This window comes from Daktulosphaira vitifoliae, unplaced genomic scaffold (assembly GCF_025091365.1).
Source record: "Daktulosphaira vitifoliae isolate Bord-2020 unplaced genomic scaffold, ASM2509136v1 Scaffold_51, whole genome shotgun sequence".
Classification (NCBI taxonomy): Eukaryota; Metazoa; Arthropoda; class Insecta; order Hemiptera; family Phylloxeridae; genus Daktulosphaira; species Daktulosphaira vitifoliae.
The window spans coordinates 30,350-53,059 of NW_026099620.1; the positions used below are offsets into that span (position 1 = coordinate 30,350).

The 22,710-nt window shown below is 25.0% G+C and overlaps 1 long non-coding RNA gene across 2 annotated transcripts; it reads right to left on the minus strand.

The window, feature by feature from the left end:
• Positions 1-11,476: 11,476 nt before the first annotated feature.
• Positions 11,477-22,501, minus strand: LOC126908952 (uncharacterized). 2 transcript variants are annotated; one of them, XR_007704883.1, is made up of 4 exons: positions 22,395-22,501; positions 21,807-22,033; positions 12,400-12,564; positions 11,477-12,030 (listed from the first exon to the last, which is right to left on the minus strand). It is a non-coding gene; the product is annotated as an uncharacterized LOC126908952 (long non-coding RNA). The 2 variants fall into 2 exon arrangements; XR_007704884.1 differs by lacking the exons at positions 21,807-22,033; positions 22,395-22,501 and adding an exon at positions 16,734-16,825 and having other exon boundaries at positions 11,578-12,030.
• Between the last annotated feature and the right edge of the window lie 209 nt (positions 22,502-22,710).

A 22,710-nucleotide genomic window follows, 5' to 3' on the forward strand; every position in this document is an offset into this window, starting at 1 on the left:
TTTTTATTAATGGTTATTTACTATTATTGATAAAATATTAATTTAAAATTATATTTTATTTTTTTGGAGATTTAATTTTTGATTTAATAACTTTAAGACAATTGAATCTTGTTATAAAATATATATTGTTTATTTTAACACACATAAAATGATAATTATTATGTGATTTTATATTGTTATCATTTAGTTTTATATTTTATGATTTTAATATGTAATAAATTTCTAGTAAATTGATGCATAATAAAATAATTATATACAATATAATAATACTTTCTTAAAAATTATAAGAACTGACCAAATTTAAAATGGTGAGTAACTCATGAACATGTTATAGACATTTCTTACAATAAACTTGAGGAATTATTATTTTTTTGCTGTCAATCTATTAGGTTAACAACACTGTGATAGTATCTCTGAGTTTTTATCAATTTATANTAACAACACTGTGATAGTATCTCTGAGTTTTTATCAGTTTTCAACTAAATTTTTATAAAACAGTTTACAATGCTTCTAAGAACTTAATGGAAACCCAACGAGATGTGTTTCACTGAATTTTAAACAACACTAAATGCTTTGTATGAAGCTAAAACCACTTTGACTTTAGTAACAGAAAACAATTTTTATAATTAAATAATTACTTATCATTTTACACTNTTTTTCATAATTAAATAATTACTTATCATTTTACACTTATATTTAAAATAAAAATAAAAACCAATTGTTATTTTAAAAAATTGATACATTCTCCAAAACTGATATCAATTATTAAGTAACCACTCATAAAAAAATCAGCATTAAAATATAACTTAATTTAAGTATAATTTGTTATTTATTGTAAAGAAAATATCAAGTTGACCATGTTATTTGAAGTATTGAATTCAAAATAAAAATAAAACTATTTAGAATCCAAGAAATAATACTAAATATTCACATATGAACCATTAATAAAAAAACACAATATGAAAGAATGTCTTTTAAAATAAAAAATTATTATGGCAGTTTAGAAACGAAATTAATACGAATTAAGAAGAATGAACTAAACATATTTTATATATTATATTTTTGGAATAAAAATATTTTATTTATCAATGATAATAATGTACAAACTTACCTAAAATATGCAAGGTATAAAAAAAATAATGATTACCATATTAATTTTGAATGTTAAATATTGTTAAGATAAGTAAATGGATCAGCTTAATTTTTTTAATTTTTTTAGTAATAAAAAAAATTCTATTCAACTTTTTTTTTTATGTATTAATTTTTCTTCTATAACACTTGTAATAAATTTTTTATGACTAATTTTGGAATTTTAACTGATAATTCAATGTTCATAGTTCTACTCCATAATAAAGTTTTCAACATATCGTTTTAATTATAATTATTCTACTATTCAATTTTTGTTTTCATTTACATTTATAAATGTTCAACCTTCAATCACTTTATTTAAATAATTTATTTTACATGTTAGGACTTGGAATTTACTATTCTAAAGTTTCAATTTAAAATCATAAAATTTTTTTTCATATTTATTATGGATGTTATTGATTTTATCATCCATTATTTCTATAGAGTTATTTAAAGAAATAAAAAAATTTATACAACAAAACTGAATCATCAATATTTAAAGGAATTTGATAATTCTCTAATAACAGAACTGTTTTTATTTTATGAAAAACTAATAATTGTCTTTATTTAATAATTTTCTAATAATATGTTTTGTATTATAGATTAAGTTAAATCTTGAATGAGTAATTAAATTGTCCACTATTCATATTACATGTATTAAAATATTTTATTGAAAAATTCTTTTGTTTTACTTTCAATTTGATGAAATACCATTTCAAGTTTGTAATTATAAATCATATTCATTTAATTGTATTTGAAAAAATTTTAGTAATTCAAAAATACAAGAAAATACTTGGTTATTTATTAATTTATATCTCCGTAATTAAAAATTATGAATTAATTAATACTTTTGTATTTATAGTAGGATAATATAATAAAATAAATACAGATTTATTTTATTTATTTATAAATAAATTTTTATTTGTGACTTTTAAATTTCTTTTATCCAATAATTATACTAATTAAAGATGCATGATAAAGATAAAATACTTAATTAGTACTCAACAATGTATTGTCATGTACAAAATGTTAGCAAATATTAAATGATATCAATTTTTTAATTAATAAATTAGAGAACTGTTATGAAATAAAATAAAACTTTATGAGGTTGTACTTTAACAAATATGAAACACAAAAGTTAAAAAATCAAACTTAATGTATCAAGATATTTTATTAAAAGTAAAAATTAAAACAATCATTAAAAACAAAATTTTCTAACTTATTTACTGTCAACAGTTATAAAAATGTTGACTAAACTTGCTAATCTAAGTAATGAAAAAGTGTAAATTATAAAACTAATCTATCAGAAATTAATATTCTTATTTAACTTGAATTCCAAACTTGCCACTTAAATAAAACACAAATAAGTACATAATAGTAAAATTAATACCTTTTCAGCTTTGCATCGAAGCTAAAATATAACTTAATGAAATATTAAAAATAATCTTAAGTCAGTACAGGTTAAAAACTTAAGGTTAATTTCGGCATGAGTATAAAAGTCAAAATCGAAAAATGATGCGTTATAGAAACTATTTTATAGTCTTTAATTTACCTCAAACTATCCCATAACTGTCGATAGATCAACTGTAATATTAGAAAATATGTGGACTAGTTACTTTAATCTGAGTTAAAAATAATTATTAGTTGGTAGTTGAAAAGTATATTACAACTCCTATAGGCATAAGTTTGGAAACGTTGTTGCATATTGAATAATAATAATGTTATAATGACCACTGATAATTTTTGTGTAAACTTACAAACTACTACCTGTAATATGTTTGACAGCATGACGTACTTAAAATAACACTAATTGTCGATAAAGCGACTATAACAATTGAACACGTTTCAATGGTCACAGATAAAAGTGTACACTAGTTATGTATGTTAAAAAATCGGTGTTTCCGAACTTATTGAACACTCTGTATACCTTAAATTAAAGCTTATGTAATATACTTTATTATGAAAAAAAAAATTCGGACTTTACTTTGTCTTTACGGTGAAAATGGCTACCGTATAATATTTTTGTGTTAAAATTCTCGATCTTATATTTTACATTTTTAACTTTAACTAAGGATCATTATATTTTTTTTTGAGATAAGTACTATTTATATTTATATATTTTTATGTGATAAAAAAAGAAAAAATGATAAAAAGATATGGATATTAATTATAATAATAAAAAGAATGAAGAGAGATTATTATAATGAAGGATGATGAGGGAAATAAAATAAGTGGCCATACATGTGATATTTATATTTTTTTATAATTAAGAAAGAGGAATAATAATAGAATGTAGATGTTATGGTTAACGGATTGTTGAAGTATGTTTAGCTACAAGGTGAAAATATAGCATACAATATATATATCCATGAATTCTTTATTAAGATACTACCACCACGCGTGGTTTGTCGTAAAAAGTAAATTGAAGGAAAATTATATTCGGATGATGCACACCTGAGTCATATTAATTCTACAATGAAATGTGCAATGATTACGGAGTAGGATTTTACGACTCTTAATATTTATTGGTCATGCTATAGGAATGGGAAACAGCTTGTGTTCATGTAAAATGCTACTGTCCAATGGTTGGGCGTCAAGCCTTAATGGCTGAATTATTTTCTTTATGTAGTTGTGTAATACAAGTTAAAACATCTACGTTGAACGCGTACTATTATGATCCGAATGGCGAGAAAGTAGTTATTAATAACTTTTCAAATTATCCACCTTTAACAATTCTATTATTCCCTCGATAAAAGTTATTCTTGATTTATCTTACGTCTATCCTTAATTTTTATGACATGCTTAGAAATGTAATTTCTTACCTTGTGTCCAGCTAGCTTGATTGTTTATTGCGTAAAAGATATATATATATAAAGAGAGCACTGACTTTTATCTACTTATTAATTTTCGTAAAATTATGCAAATTATTAAACTTGAAATATTACTTCGCTGTAGTTCCTTTCTATACTTGGTGTCTGAGTATATGTGTTACTTTATGTGTTACTTTTAAAATAAATATTTATATAATCAGATAGCTTATGAGAACAAATCCCTAGTGACACGTTATAAACTATTGTTTTACGAATAGTTTTAACCGCTAGATGTGCTAGGGTAATGACTTCAACAAACTATCAATATTTTATGAAATTGTGTATTTGACATGAGAGTCGACAGAGTTAGAGACAGGCTGGCTACACCGTCGGAGATTATTCTCGTCGATGCACGGACCTTACAGAGTCATAAACTGCTTGCCGAAAAGAACGTAATGGAATATGAGAATCAATCCCTAGTGACACGTCACAAATTATTGTTACCAATAATTTCAACCGCTAGATGTGCTAGGGTAGATTTTCGAAATGCACTTATTAAATAGACACTCCACTTGAAGAATTAAAAAAATTCTTAATTGAAACAACTCACAAAATACAAAATAAAAAATTTAATTGTCTTAATAATTCATAATAATATAAAATTAAAAAAAAAAAAATAAAATAAAAAGTTCAAGTTATTATTGTTTTTATTACATTACTTATAAGAGAGTTAGATAAAAAACACCAAGTGTAAAAAGGTTTCTAAATCCAAGAGAGCACAATCGCGAAACAGTCTGGTGCAGAGACGCTTCATGACCAGATTTTTAGAAAAAAAATAAGATGACGAATGAGCTAGAAATTGTTCTTTATAGGCCTGTTTTATGAGGGGTAGAATTATTTTAATTTGCACAATGCTCCTCACTGGCTAGTTAATTAATTTAGAGAGATCTATGCGCAATCTATTGTTCTACTAATTTGCGTTGATATTTCATACATGTATTGGTGTTTTTATATCTATCATCTCTCATTATAATGCGGTTTATTAAAAAAATCATTATTATAAAAATATAAATAAAATAAAATTAGAAGTGCTAAATATCTATTACATTTATATTATATAAAAATATATAAATATAAATATTATATATTATATATATATTTATTTATTTATTTATTCATCTATTACACTTCTAAATCATAAAACTTGTAATCAGAATATAAATAATGAAATAAGAGATCCTGGAGCTTTTGAAATAATCCATTAATTTTTTTAAATTAAACACTATCTAGAGATTTGGATCGAAGCGTTTTTTATGATAGTGATTTTAATCACTGTCAGATATCATCTATACTGGACCCAACTATGTCACGACCCCACTGTGTTGGGTTTTTAATAATGTCACATACCCTATTGGTTGAAATTCATCAATAAATTCTTGTTTTAAAGCTGCCCATTTCAATGAGGCAGATTTTTCCTCTAAGTTTTCAAGAAAAATGGATAAAAACTTTACCTTGTTATCATCAGTTCAACCATTTACTTCTCTTGCCTTGTTGTATTGTTCAAAAAATTGGCATACATCATCACTTCCGTCAAAACATTCAGCTTTAATCATTAAAGTTTTTAATGTGTTTGTCATATTTTTATTCATTACACTCTCCTCCGTATTTTCAATTAAATTTATTTTACGGTTATAAGTATTTTTGTCTCTGTTATCAGTTATTTTTACAAAATCGTTTTTTGATTCAGTATTAGAATTAAAATTCGAACTTGTTTCAATATATTCGTTAATACTTGAAAATTCGGAGAATTAAAACTATTTTATGATAAGTTTATTCCTTCATAATCATTATCATCAAAATAAGTTACAATTTTTTTATTTTTAGTTAACTGTGCAAAATGGGAGTTAGTATAAAAAAATTATAACTGTATACATTTTCACAATTATCTAAAAAAATGTCCACCTTTTCTACAATATGATCAGTGCTAACATTTAATTTATCACACAATACATTACATTCATTTAATAATGTGTCTGAAAGCCTATCTGGATTACTAGGTTCAGAATCTGAACTAGAGTTATTTAATCCTAAATCCCGTTCTATTTTCTTAAGATCAATTTATTTTTAGAAGATTCTTTTAGAATTAAATGTTTTTCTTCTAGATTTAATTTATTATCAATATCCTCTATTTTAATAATACTCTTATAGTATCTAGTTAATCTAGATCTTAATTCATCTACTTTCTCAGTATAATCTAATTTTAAATATTCACAAATAATTATTAACTCTGCTCTCTTTAAAATATATATATCGGTTAATCTCTTGATAGAGTTATTTATTTCAGATTCTCTGGTGTGGTTCATATTCCATTATAAAAAAGAAAAAAAATTCAAACAAAATTAGTGCTGAATATCAACATAAAAATTCTTAAAATTGCATAAAAACTTACAAAAACGTTATTATCAAATAATCGGAACAATAGTACTAACCTTAATGTTTGAAATATGAAACTCTATTATAATATAAGTATAATCTCAGAGTCGTGTGCTCGAGTCGCGCTAGTTGGGCGCCACTTTGTTGTATTTAAAAACGTAACAACCTTTTTTGTTCAAACTTATAGTAATAAAAGTTTAATAATAACGCAAATTTAATTATTAAAGATATAATAAACAATGTAAAACATACAAAATAAAGATACACTTAAAACAGAATAAATAAATAATACACAAAATAAAAACTTAATGTCATAAACTTACCACGCGAAAAGAGATTATCTTGGATACTCCCGAGATCTTCTTTCCCTTTCAATTCATTCAATTTCATCTTACATACTAAAATATTTTCTTTTTCTTTTTTTCACAAAATTCATAATACAATCGTTTTTAAAAATGTTTATAAATATTTATTTCCTGGTCTAGTAACAATAAGTTAAGGAATTACAATTAATCCAAACATTACACAAATATTTTACTTCTAGGTTTACAAATAATAGACTAAATTATAATTAGTAACAATAAATCAAGAAGTTAAACCAAACATTACAAAATAATGACCTATATTACAATACTCCCCATTATCCAGGTTTCGTATAGGTACATCTATTCTTCTCCAAATCTTTCTCTCGAACCTCAACAATTTTCCTTCATCACCCTTTGTTGTTGACCATGTCTCACATCCATACATAATAATTGGACGGAGATAAGTAGTATAAAGTTTATCTTTGATTATTTTGATAAAAGTCTTGATTTAAATATTTTATTCATGGCAAAATAACCTTGGTTTGTTGCCGCTATTCTCAAATTTATTTCATTATGCATATTATTGTTTACATTTATATTGACTACCAGGTTTTTAAAGTTATACACCTGCTCAAAAGTGTATTAATCTACATTGAGATTTTGTTTTTTATTGATTAAAAGCCTAGTCATTATCAATGCTTTCTTTCATCTTAAATTTTTAGTCCTATTCTTTGGCTAGCTTCTATTAACTCTTTAACAGTCGCGTGGGGGTCTAGCATACCCCCATATAAATAAAAACTGATGTATTATATTGCATAAAAGGTGTACTTAGATATAAATTTAGAAGATGGTTTTTATAGTAATATTGAATCTATTTTCATAAATAAATACCTTCGAAAAAAAAATGTATGACTTAAAATATCCATTAAAATTAAAATGGGTCATATTTACCCCCACGCGACTTGTAACGTTATAACTTTTTTTTGGACTTGTATTTTTTTCAAAATATCGTTTTATCGTAAATGCAATGTTATAATCGATATAATATTGTGCAATTGGAATTATGTAAATCTGCCCCTGAATGTGCAATTAAATTTTAAAAATAAATAATCTATTTAGATTTTAGATATAAACTACAAATGAAGAACAGAAACAATACGTTTTACAAATAGTAAGTAATTATCGGAAAAAATTTCCTAATTGTAAAAAAAGTACATTATCAAAAAATATATTATAATAATATAATTTTATTATTGTTAAAATATTTTTTTAAAGTTATTATTATTTAAAAAAAAATAAATTAAAAATTGTTAATAAAAATTAAATTAAACTGTTAGGTTTGTAATTAATCATTAATTAACTGTCCATAAAATAATAAATCTAATATAATTATCATACTTGGCATAAAAAATTAAACTTCTAGAATCTTTTTTTAAACGAATATGCGTTTTCCAAAAAATAAAATGAAAATAAATAATTAAAAATCAACAAAATCAGTTATAACGTATTTTAAGACTTTTACATGTTTTTTACTGTATGTAGTGTTTTTGTGGGCTATTTATTGAGGAAACAACATTGAAGTTATTATTTATCAATTTCTTGTAAAATTTACTTTACTTGAGTTTTACTTTTATTATTCTAAGTTAAGAGAAAAAAAAGTTATGAGACATAGATCAGTTATTTCTATTAAATTTGACTCTACGACTCAACTTAATAGGCCCGGGGGCACGGGTTAACCTAAACGGATTGGTCCCAAATTTTGCACATCTTATTTTTTTGACCATTAAAAAGAAATTAAGGGGTAGCGTAAAAAAAAAAAGACATTTTTGAGGGCCACCCTAGTGTCCACACTGAAACGCGATGTATTTATTACATGTTTTGTTCTTATTTATTCCGTATCATCGAGTAGTAGAAAATCTAAATAGATTATTTATTTTTAAAATTTAATTGCACATTCAGGGGCAGATTTACATAATTCCAATTGCACAATATTATATCGATTATAACATTGCATTTACGATAAAACGATATTTTGAAAAAAATACAAGTCCAAAAAAAAGTTATAACGTTACAAGTCGCGTGGGGGTAAATATGACCCATTTTAATTTTAATGGATATTTTAAGTCATACATTTTTTTTTCGAAGGTATTTATTTATGAAAATAGATTCAATATTACTATAATAATTCGATTTTTGAGGGCCACCCTAGTGGACACATTGATTATCAGTAATTGATTAGCTACTACGAACGAATAATTGTATATACTCGTATCATAATAATTAAATGTATTGTAATATTAATAATAAAAAAATTCAATTCAGAAAAATGATTATATAAATGTAAATACATTTAGCCGTGTTGAGCTCAAAGAAATACAAGAAAAATTAATTAAAATACATTTTGTAATAGTAAAAGCTTTTGTTTGTTGTTTTAAAAATTAGATTTTGCAGTTAAAATAATTTTTGTACAATCCAAAATTTTTTAATGAAATTTTGAAAATTAAGTATTTTTTTTTTTCGTAATGTAATTTTTAGTAATGCACATAATTTTGTAATTAATTTATTTTTTAATTTTAATATTTGAATTGTTATCCATATTTATATATGATATGGTAACAAATAATGTCTTTGAATTTTAAAAAATGAACTTTTTTATACATATTTTATACTTTTTTATAAATGGGGTCTGATAGACCCCCACGCGACTATGAACGTTAAAAATAGGCACGCGCCTGCTAAAAGGTTAACTTTAATGTATTTGAGATTATCTGGTCTTGAGATTCTCTCAGGATAACAACATTATTGACATATGCTAGTTGAGTTCTGTTCCCAACTAGTTCCATGGAACTAGTTCTACTAACGCGCTTACAATGGCGTCTTAATGTTCGCGAAACTGTTTATCGAGAACGTTTTGAAGGACGCGTACTTCAAGCTGTTTTTTCAGGCTACCGTTTGACTTAATCTTTATGGCGAATTTATGAATATCAGTAATAGATTTAAGGAACCTATCCAGTAAACGACGTGCTCCAATGAGAGCCTTTTCTTTTAGTTTACTTAAACATGCCTTTGATTCCAAGATTAAAACGGATAAATATTCACGCTCAATAGATCAATGTATGAAAACAGCGGCCGGTGATAGTCACGTGGGTTAGTTAAAATTCGTTAGTTTTTGTCTTTAATTAGGTTATATCGAGGAAAAAGAATTAGGGGGTAGACTGTAAGAATGAATGAAATGAATTTAAAGCATATAATCAATTAACTGTATTAACACAAATTAGAAAATATTATAAAATTTATTTAATTTATTATTAAAAAAAAAATATATATATATATATATATATCAATATGGGCACTTAATACTAATACCACAATGACGCCCAGATAAACAAAAATAAAATAAGAAACAGTGACGCCGGAACCTGTGGACAGGGAAGGGGGCAGTTGCCCCCTTGGTCAAAATACGATGGTGGTAAAAGTATCATTATGCCCTCCCCAAAATAGAATCTGACAAAAAAAAATTACTATGAATCTGGAAATTAATATAACACTAACATACTTTCAAATTTAGCTATCCAGATTTTAAAATTAAAAAGTGTTAATAAATTTACTCAACTGCAGTTGAATTTTAAAAAACGGTAGCACAGTATGTAAACGATAGCGTAGTTGAGACAAGTATAGATGAAATTTGACAGTGATTAAAATCATTATCTCAAGAAATGCTTTGATACAAATTTGTAGGTAGTGTTTAATTTTAAGAAATTAATGGATTATTCCAAAACTAAAATTATCTCCTATTTTTGTTATACTTCGACTGCCATTTGCACATAGAAATTAGGTACAATTTTTTTTTTTTGAACTTCTAGTACATGATATAAGCTTTATTTTAACATAAAGGCATAGATTTTAAAAAGTTAGTTGAAAAAGTTCTACTTTTTATACAAATTTTCAAGTTTTCAAAAACACAAAAAAATTTTTCTTAATTTTGAAGAGGCAAAATAATCTTAATAAGTATAAATTTATATTTATTGTAAGTAAGATTTATGTAAATTTTATATTTATTAGTGGAATTATTACTATGAAAAACCCTTATATGGTATTTAAAAATAAACAAAAAAAATAAATAAAATTTAAACTTCAAAATTTTTAAAAAAGTTATGGCAATTTTTAGAAAAAAATATAGAAATTTACCGATTTAAAAAATCGTTATTTTTGAGGGTTATTTCTTCAACTAGATACGATTTGTGATTTTTTGACGTATCGTTGAGATAAATCAGTCCAGTGAGAGCTAAGAGAAAGTAGTGACCGACACAAAAAAAAAAATAAATTAAAAAACTAATAAATAAACACATCATGTTAAAATTAATACCTTCTCAGCTTTGCATCGAAGCTAACAATATATATTATTAAAATTAAAATTTATAAATTACCGGTTTTTTTCTAAAATCCACCAAAAAATAACTTAACCCGCTTTTTAGCTTAGAAAATTGTATTTATAAATTACTAGGATAACTGATATACACATGTGTGTGCATATATGAATACAATATATATATATATATATACTTATGTGTATTAATAATATTTATTAATAGTAAAAATAGTATAAAAAGTACATTTAATCTACTTTTATAATATTAACAATAATACACGAATATGGGTATTAAAAATTGAATAATTGTGTAAACATTTGTATTTTATGAATGTTTATTTTTAAAAAATACAGCATTATATTAAGAGAAATTCTATCACTGTTTGTTTTATTCCTACTTATGATTTTTTTAAATTATAATTATTATTTTAGTTCATTTTTAATTATATCAGTCTGAATCAAAATTAAATTATGAATATTACAATTTAAAATTTTTGAATTACATAAATGTAATTTATCTAATTAAATATCTAAATAAAGTAATTAAAATAATGAGGAAGTAAAATAAAACTGAGAATACAAATTACTCTTATTAATAAGACAATTAAAATATTAATTGATAGAAAATTGAGAAGTTAATACATATTTTTTAATTAAAATTTGCTTAATTAATTTTCAAAATTATGTTTAGATAACGATATTATACAAAGTCATTACAAAATATGTCCAGACATCTTCAGAAAAAAGTTGTATGAATTTTATAACATATTATTATCTTAAAAATGTTTGCTAATATTATTGTTATTTTTGTTTATTTTGGAGCAATCTTTGCAAACCATACGAGGACAAATAGAGTAATAATTGTATTTTCAATTTTTTGATTTCGTAAAGCAAATCGTACATTCTTTGTTTAAACATTTTATAGTGTCTTGGCTAACGTTGTTGTCAACAATATTTTTAGAATTTTCGTTAAAATTTACGGCATCTGAAAATTATAAATGATTAATCATATTAATTATAGAAATTTTATTTTCTGCTACTTTTTCCCAAACATTTTTTAATGAAATCAAAAACAGAAAGATAGGTTAGCAACAAAATATATATTTAAAACTATAAATAATAATCGAAATAAATTATTTCAAAGCATTGTCTCCAAATTATTATAATATTTAATTTTTACATTTAATTTAAATTTAATAATTGTAGAAATGAATACCTCTATTTAATATATTATAACATATTATATTATTTATTTAAAAAAATTAAGACAAATTGTTTACTCTATTATAACTTAGTTTTATCAAACAATCTCCTAAACACTCAGACTTAAGTAACATATTTGAAATATAATTACCACTACTACTACACTCCTTATAACATGGACACGGTTTTTGAATTCTTGCGTAATATTTAGAATATTTATCATGAAAACATTTATCACATACAGTGTTCTTACAACAATTAGTCCTATTTATTTTTTTACTATTTTTGCGAAATACTTTTTTACATGCATAACAAGCTGAAACATATCAAAAAATAAAAATTTAATTGTTACTATAATCTATAATAAAAAGCCAGTACAGGGGGATCGCGGCACTGTGGTGACGTGACATAGTTGGATCAAGTATAATGATATCTGACAGTGATTAAAATCACTATTAAAAAAAAAACGCTTCGATGCAAATCTTTAGATAGTGTTTAATTTTAAAAAATTGGTGGATTATTCCAAAAGCTACATGATTTGCTATTTCCTTATTAAAAACCTGATTAAGATAAAGTATGTCGAATAAAAAAAGGATATAACTATTATTTCTCATAAAAAAATTGTGTTGATCCATACGCTTTTCAATAAGTTATAGCATTATAAAGTTAAAAATGTAAAAAATAAAATCGAGAATTTTCACACAAAAATAGCATTCAGTAGCCATTTTCACCACGAAAACAAGTCCAGGGGTCAAATTTTTTTTTTCCATAATAAAGTACATTACATTAGCTTTAATTTAAGATATATTTAAAAGTGTCAGACTTTCCGGAACATTTTCAAAAGTTAAGTTGAAAAAGTTCTACTTTCTATACGCATTTTAAAAGGTTTGTCCCCCCCCCTGTATAAAGGGAAATGATCCGATAAAAAAAAAGTATGTCAAATGAAAGAAATACAGGGTGGCTCACCACTCACTGACAACTTAAATAACTTTTGATCCAGTTAATATTTTTAGCTGATTCTTTTTTTAAATAATAGTTATACGTTAGGTCTATAGCTATATCTCTAAAAATGTAAAATATAAAATCGAGAATTTTCACACAAAAATTGCATTTGGTAGCTATTTTCACCGTGAAGATAAAATAAAGTCCGAAATTTTTTTTTTTTCATAATAAATTATATTACATTATCTTTAATTTAAGATATATATAGTAGTTTCAGACTTTCCGGAACACTTTCAAAAGTTAAGTTGAAAAAGTAAATTGTTTGTGAAAAAGTTGTCATTTTAAATCTCCACCTGTGGGCAGGTAAAAGATTTAATTTATAAAAAAATATACAAAATGATAGGTAAAGACATCAAACATCTATAAAAAAAAAATTATATTATTTGTTCATTTTGGAAATAGTTATGGCAGTTTTAAGTAAAAAAAATTGAAAAAATTTCGAAAATTAGCGATTTTTAAATTTGTAATTTTTTTGGAGGTTTCCCCCATTTACGGGGAACGAGGGAATTTTTTTCAATTTTTGAGGGTAATGTTTTCGACTAGATACGATTTGTGATATTTTGACGTATTGAAAGAAATCCGTTCGGTGAGAGCTGAGAAAAAGTGGTAACAGACACACACAAAAAAAAAAAAAAAACACATCATAGTAAAATTAATACTTTCTCAGCTTCACATCGAAGCTAAAAAGTATATTATATTTATAATTGGACCCGTATTTATGGATTTCTGGGGGTAATTAATAGAACGGTATAATTTTAAGTGAGCTATATTTTAAGATCACAGCTACTTAAATGAATACTTTTTATGAAAACCTTATAATAAACCTAAGTACAGGAAAGGGTTTTCAAACCCTTTCAAACACTTGAATTTTTTTTTTCAATTTAATTTTTTAAAATAAGGAAAACTAGACAACATTAAATGTATCTTAAATTAAAGTTTATAATATAGGGTAAAGAGGGTTAAATAAAAAACGATTAGGGTAATTCTAAATTCAAATTTTCTCTTAGAATTTTATTTCGTTTTATTTTAGATTATAAAGTTATGGCTCTTATATATGTTGATATTATGTTGAATTTAAATTCGAAATAAAAATTTTTATATATTTATCTAAATAAAAGTATTAACAATTATCCCAATTCACCCTACCCAACTTAATTTAGAAAAATATCATTGACATTGTTTTGTCTTTTATATACAAATGGTCGTAAATGTTTTGTTTAACATCTCAAAGTTCAGAAAATTTATATTAATTGCTATACAAAACTATTTTTTAAGAAAAGGTTTTTAAAATATATTATTTATAATAGTGATGTTAAACATTGTTAGAGTTCTATGATGATCTTCATTATTCTAATCCTTAATTTAAGAAATTTTTATTATTCTAAATAAGATATTTAATCATTTTAGCTTCGATTCGAAGCTGAGAAGGTATTGGTTTTACTATGATGTGTTTTTTTTTTTTTGTGTGTGTCTGTTACCACTTTTTCTCAGCTCTCACCGAACGGATTTCTTTCAACGATACGTCAAAAGATCACAAATCGTATCTAGTCGAAGACATTACCCTTAAAAATTGAAAAAATTTCCCTCGTTCCCCGTAAATGGGGGAAACCTCCAAAAAAATTACAAATTTAAAAATCGCTAATTTTCGAAATTTTTTCAATTTTTTTTACTTAAAACTGCCGTAACTTTTTCAAAAATGAACATATCAATATAATTTTTTTTTACATAGATGTTTGATGTCTTTATCTATCATTTGGTATATTTTTTTTGTAAATTTTACCCTTTATCTGCCCATAGGGGGGGATTTAAAATGACAACTTTTTCAACTTAACTTTTGAAAATGTTCCGGAAGGTCTGACACTTTTATATATATCTTAAATTAAAGCTAATGTAATGTACTTTAATTTGAAAAAAAAAAATTTGACCTCTGGACTTGTCTTCATGGTGAAAACGGCTACCGAATGCTATTTTTGTGTGAAAATTTTCGATTTTATAATTTACATTTTTTACTTTAAAGTGCTATAACTTTTTAAAAAATGTATGGATCAATACAATTTTTTCATGAGAAGTAGTATTTATATACATCTTTCATTGGATATACTTTTTTTTTAAATCAGACTATTTCCCTATATATGGGGGGGCTTCAAATATAAAAAATGCATATAGAAAGTAGAACTTTTTCAACTTAACTTTTGAAAATGTTCCGGAAGGTCTGACACTTTTATATATATCTTAAATTAAAGCTAATGTAATATACTTTAATTTGAAAAAAAAAAATTTGACCTCTGGACTTGTCTTCGTGGTGAAAGTTGACATCAAAGTTAATAAAAAATTACGATTTTTGTAAAATAATTTTTTTTTATATTTTTAACTTAATAATGCTCTAACTTTTTCAAAAATGAACATATCAATATAATTTTTTTTTATATAGATGCTTGATGTCTTTACTTATCATTTGGTATATTTTTTTTGTAAATCTGACACTTAACCTGCCCACAGGGGGGGATTTAAAATGACAACTTTTTCACAAAAAATTAACTTTTTCAACTTAACTTTTGAAAATGTTCCGGAAGGTCTGACACTTTTATATATATCTTAAATTAAAGCTAATGTAATGTACTTTAATTTGAAAAAAAAAAATTTGACCTCTGGACTTGTCTTCATGGTGAAAACGGCTACCGAATGATATTTTTGTGTGAAAATTTTCGATTTTATAATTTACATTTTTTACTTTATAATGCTATAACTTATTGAAAAGCGTATGGATCAACACAATTTTTTTATGAGAAATAATAGTTATATCCCTTTTTTATTCGACATACTTTAACTTAATCAGGTTTTTAATAAGGAAATAGCAGATCATGTAGCTTTTAGAATAATACACCAATTTTTTAAAATTAAACACTATCTAAAGATTTGCATCGAAGCGTTTTTTTTTTATAGTGATTTTAATCACTGTCAGATATCATTATACTTGATCCAACTATGCCACGTCACCACTGTGCCGCGACCCCCCTGTGCTGGGTTTTTTTTTTTTAACAACTATTTTTTCTAATATTTAAAAATCGTTATAATTCTTTCACAAATATACATATCATAATGAAATTGATGTGGTCAATATTTATGTTAATAATTGGTGTAGAATATAGATATCAAATAGCGAATTCTTACAGAATGTTATTTAAAAAATATACATTAACAAATTAACTTCCTCTACGTTTAAGTATTTTTAAATAAATGTAAATATACCAGAATACCTTCACCTAGTTTTAAGTATATAATAGAGTACGAGAACGAATTTAGGGGACTCCGGTTTGGGACACCGGAGATTGTTCTATGATGATACAGTGCGATTTCTCTGGAAGCCTGTATTTTTTTTTTTATTTGTATATCTTTAACGTCCTACTGCAAGTTGTATTTGTGTGTAATGTCATGCCGTGAAACATACAACACTGGGTAATTCTAACAGAATCAGTAGCCTACCCGTAAGGACGGCACGATGAGCATATAGTGTCGAAACTGTATGAGTCTCGTAGGTCTCGGATCTGGAGAAGAGTCTCAGCTAAACGGAGCAAAGTAAACATTATAATAATAAACATAATAACTCACTAGATCGCACAGTATCTGAAAATATGAGCAAAGTTATAAATCATAATTACGTAAATTTACTATAACTTTGCTGCAATCGTCAATAGTAACATAATTAATTATTGGTTAATAGGATATTATTTTGATGCGTAGTTGAGAAGCTTTTGCATTTACTCTGGCGTGTTTTTTTTTTTTTTGTGTCCGTATACACGATTACTCTGCTCTTACTAGACCAATATTTCCCTACAATATGTCAAAAGATCACAAAATTTATCTAATAAAAGTTAGTGGCATAACTTGAAAAATTCCTTTCAATTCTCGTAAAAAGATAAATATTCCAAAAAATTACATTTTCTAAGTTACAAAACAAAAAAAAAAAATGTTGATGATTTTTAAGTCACTGAAAAACCTTGGTTTAGTGGTTAGATTTTTCAAAAAACATGTCATTAGCAAGAATATGTTAAAAGAATAAATTAAAAATTTTCCACATTCCGTCCTATTTTCATAAAGTTATTTTAATAGAAAGCGAAATATTACAACATCATTATTGGCTGTTTTAGAAATATTATGATTTTTTGGTACTAATACAAAACATTACAGTTGCTATAGTACACGTAATGTGGATGGGGGTACACTTATCACTAAATGTCACAATAGCGCAAAAAATACAATTAACTATTTAAATTAGACAAACTACAAGAAAACTTTCAATAGTACTCATCGAATTGGCTCTGTAGATAGATTGGAGTTGAGCCGATCGAGGCTATGGATATATGAATGGACAAGACTTTGAAAAAGGGTCGATCAAAGCTTAGTAGCAAAGCTGAATGCGAAGAGCGATGATGTAGTCGATGTATAGATGAAAAAAATGATAAGACGGTGAGAACTAAAAAGGTAATGGAATAAGGTGTGTAAGAATTAAAGGACGATAGAGCAACATATACGTTAAAATATATTGTGAAGGTCGAAGAGCATTGTGTATGGTGGCTTTACTATACGTACGAGAAAAATTGACAGATGTATAAAAATACTTATATAGAGTATTTTTTTTTTTAATTAGCCAGTAAATATTTCTCAAAATAAAAAAAAATTTTTGGAGTTTTTGTTACATATGATTTTACACTTATTATTGTTAGATAATTTTTAGGTTCATCCAATATGCCTTATAAGGGTAGAAAAATATATTTTTAATTAATAATGTTTGAATGTTTTATTTAAATTTATTCGTTTTACATCACTTTAAAATTTCGATTTTTTCAGATACAAAACATATTTAAAATAAGCGGGACTATAAACACAGGTAGATAATGGTAGCGTTTATAATACGCTACTTGTAATAATACGATGTTTTAAAAAATATAAAGCATTTTTTATTTTCTTATCAAATTATAAGATAAACAATACTTTGATAGAAAATAAAATGAAAGTTCTACGATTCAAGTTTATCAATTGTCCGAATACAAGTTAGTGTATATAACCTAATTCGTACTTATTATCAAATCTCCTATTGAGTTGATACATCCAAGATTTGCGTTAATACTAAATTTGTAATTTCCTGCATGATCGTTCAAAATGTGTAGTTTTTTATATTTCACTATACATTAAAAATGTATTTTATGTAACTTTCGATATGTTTGTAAAACACGAAAATTACTTTTGTTTGAATAAACAGAAGAATATTTATTAGTTAAAATCGCTGTTGATGCTTATTGTGATTGTGATTTTAAAAGTTTTATCAGGTAAAAACAGTAGCTCAAATGTATATAATAAATAAAATCCAAATATTAATGAGTATATTTTTATTTCAATTTTAACTTGGATGTCTGCAATTGGTTGGTTTTGTATTTTTATCATCTATATTGCCAAACATATATTAATTAGTAAAATAGGAAATTTAAATGAAATAAGTTCATTTTTTGATAAAAATTCTGTTATTGTAGCTAGATTATTTGTAATGTTATTTAATCTCATAGTTTTAATCTAATGTGTAACATGTTACTGTTCTATGTAAAAAAATTTCAAGTTTGTTAAAAAGTTTTAGTAAAATTTAATGTAATCTTTTTTGATACGAAATGTTTTACAATAACCCTTGTATTTGGATTTTATTTTTAAAGCATAAAATTCAAATGGTCATATTATACAGTAAGTATTATAGTAATTAAATTTAGTATTGTACATTTTACTGGAAAATTATAAAATGTTATTGTATGTTGTTTAAGTGATTCGTTTATTATTAGCCCCTCGATTTCTATTAAAATAATAATTATATTAAAAAATTCTTCATGGTATTTTAGCTTCGATACGAAGCTGAAAAGGTATTAATTTTACTGTTATGGATATTTTTTCTTTATTTGTGTCTGTTAACGCTCAATCTCAGCTCCACTAGACCGATTATGATGAACAATACGTCAAAAGATTATTAATTGTATCTAGTCGAAAATATACTGACACTTTTATGTATACCTTAAATAAAGCTTAAATAATATAATTTATTTTGAAAAAAAAAATTTGACCTCCGGACTTGTCTTCATGATGAAAACAGTCACCGTATTCAAAAATATGCTATGTTTGTGTTTAAATTCTGAGTTTTGTATTTTATTTTATTTTAAAATACCTTGCAACGGGACAGATTTTCATAGATATTATATAAATCTAATTGACAAAATATAGAAAGTTAATCTTTCAAAGTTTTAATTACCATAAGCGTTCTCCAAAGTGTCACTCCACTTATCGACCAACCAGTTACAATATATACAAAAAATCTCAAGACGATATTAAATTCGATTTTAACCTTGGGTAGATTTAATATATAGTTGACTGGAGAAATAGTTACACGTGACTTAATATAGTAATGAAAGTCGCGTTAGTTTTAAGTGCGTACACGGACGTACATGTGTAAATATCGCTAATAATGACATCAACTACAATAATCATCGCAACCAAATATTTGTCTAACCAAAATAATTATAGACAAGTTAAAATATTTATATGTATAATAAATCTATAATAATACCTCCACCGAAGTATTTTAAGCAATATACAATTAAAGTAGAGTCGGAAGTGAACTGACTAAAATAATTACAGAAAAAAACATTTTTACAAATTTGTGATTATGATATTTTTGTGATAGAGCTAAGTAGTAACCTTTCATTACTTCTTTATCTTGTATTTACATAAATCAGTCGTACTCCTTTAGGCACACACACCCCGAAATCTTTTCACTTTAATTCTATTATTGTCGATGACCGTATACGAACCACTTCTAAAATACTCTACAATCACCGGTATTTTTACTTTTTGTTTATTACGAGTGATGTCTGACAACAGCTAAATACCCAGCAAACATCTGCTAGTAACATTGCTACAACTTTAGCTGCAATTTCTAGTCTTATTATGTACTTCAATTTTTTTGTAATAACAAATTTAAAAATGATATCACGATTTTCCAGTTTTAAATAATACATTTTTATGATTATCTTTGGGAAATTATCCTACATCTCGATATTAATATCTACGAAACTCGAATCATACAAACATTTCTTTTTGTTTTTATAAACGATAACAAAAAATTTCCACTAATACAAACAACGTTATTACTCAAGATTTTATTAGTACTAAATTATTTACAAAATCATCAAATAAACGAAATACTGGATACCATATCAAATCACGAATATGTCATGAACAACAAAACCACACATCCTACTAAATATATAAAAATAAATATAAATTTCAACTGTATCACACAACACACTTATACACTTTGGGAAACAACTTTACATATGAAAATTAATACAAACAAGTTTCTGATTTATTCAAATCAATGGTGTGTATATCCAGTATATCTACAATCATTGATAATTTTACTAAATTATAATTACTAAACCGATTTTGCTCAAATATGTGTCAAAAAGCACAAAATGTGTCTAATAAAAGCTATTAGTGTCCATAACTTTGAAAAATACCTCTCAAACCTCATAATAAAGTTATATTTGTTTTATAAAGGACAGTTGAAATTTTAAGTTTTCACTTTAAAATTAATAATAAGAGAATATGATATGATGAATTCCCCCCTCTCAGTATTTTGATAAATGATAGGATTTTCAAAAAAACTATGCTGAATTTAAGGTACTTGTATTAAATAATTACCACCGAAAATCTCATTTTTATCTTAGCATTATTTAAATAATGCAATTTATCATATATACCAAAATTCACATGATTATCATCTTGAAAGATCGAATATTTATAGAAGATAGAACTTTGAAATGTTATTTTAATCGTATATTTCATAAAAAACCTTATATTTGATTTAGCTCTAAATGGTATAGTGGTTCTGCTACTATACAAAACTCTTCAAATGCAACCATGTTTACTAAAAATTGTAGTATTGTAAATGTAATGCATAAAAAACTTACAAAAATCGAAATTTCGTATAGTTTTTCTTTTTTTTTTTATCCTAAAGTGTGTTGTATTACCTATAATTTGATTCAAGTTTAAAGAAGGTAGGTATTTTAGAAAAATATAAAAAATTGTAAAGAAAAAAATGTCTATAATTTTTAAAACCTCGCAGAAACTTGGTTAATGATTACATTTTCTAAGAAAGCATGTCGTTAGCAAGGCAAACGTGTGAACTATAAACTAAAAATTTTGCAATAATTTGTCCAGTTATCATAAATTTATTTTAATAGAAACGGAAACATAATAACATTAATATTAACTATTGTACTTTTTTGAGTCATTTCTCTTTAATACCGGGAATTTTTAAAAATTATGGCGGTGATAGCTTTAACTAAATACGTTTGTTAACCTTTTGACGTATCATTGAGAACAACAGAAGAAACATGAGCGTATACATACACAAAAAAAAGAAACCAAGTAGAGTAAAACCAATAGCTTCTTAGCTACGCATAAAACTAAAATTAACTTGAATTAATATCTAACAATATAAATTACATATTTACTTACTAGATTTTTCATCTGAAATAATAAATTACAAAATTTATTAATAATATAATAATAAGCGACGCGGTACTGTGTCCAATATCGCTTCGTGTTAAACGGAGTCCCGCGACCTGTGACACATTTATCAGACATCGCACACTATGTGTAGTTCGACTGGACTAATACCGCGTACCATACGCCACGGTACAAAATCTAGCGAATGTCACACAGCCAACAACGACCTGTTTACGCTAAAATATATAAGGGATAAACAATAAATATGATAAGAACATGATTTATATAAATTGAGAAAAACGAGAAACCAATAAAAAAATTATTGATTTTATTTTTATTTTTCAATTAATAAAGTGGATAATGATGGAAAATCATTTTGTATGAATTATTTAGTATTGCGTTGTACTTATTTTTTTATTTACTTAATTTAATTATGCATATTACATAATTATAATTTCCCATTTTTTTTTCAGATCAAATTAACAGTTAACAGTGTTTAAATTCATTTAAATACATATTTTGTAGTTAAATCATTTTAGAATACCATAAAATTAAATAAAAAATAAAAGAAATATATATTATAAAGAAATAACTTACCTTGTGAATGACCATAATCTATTTAATATCACAAATTTAATAATCAAAAGCTTTATTAATTATACGTATAATATGACATGATAATACAGCACTAATAAAAATTAAGTTGAAGAAATATCCCTTCAATAGCACTCCATTTTTACTTACATTTGTATTAAACATTTGTTCGCATCAAGCGTGAGAGCTGCACTGGTTGGGTGTGGTCAGCTGGTAGTGCTTTTGTGCCATCAGCTGTTAGGACGCCTTATCAGGGGCCTGTATTGTTTGGTCGTTTTATTCANCGGCCTGTGTTGTTTGGTCGTTTTATTCAAAATAA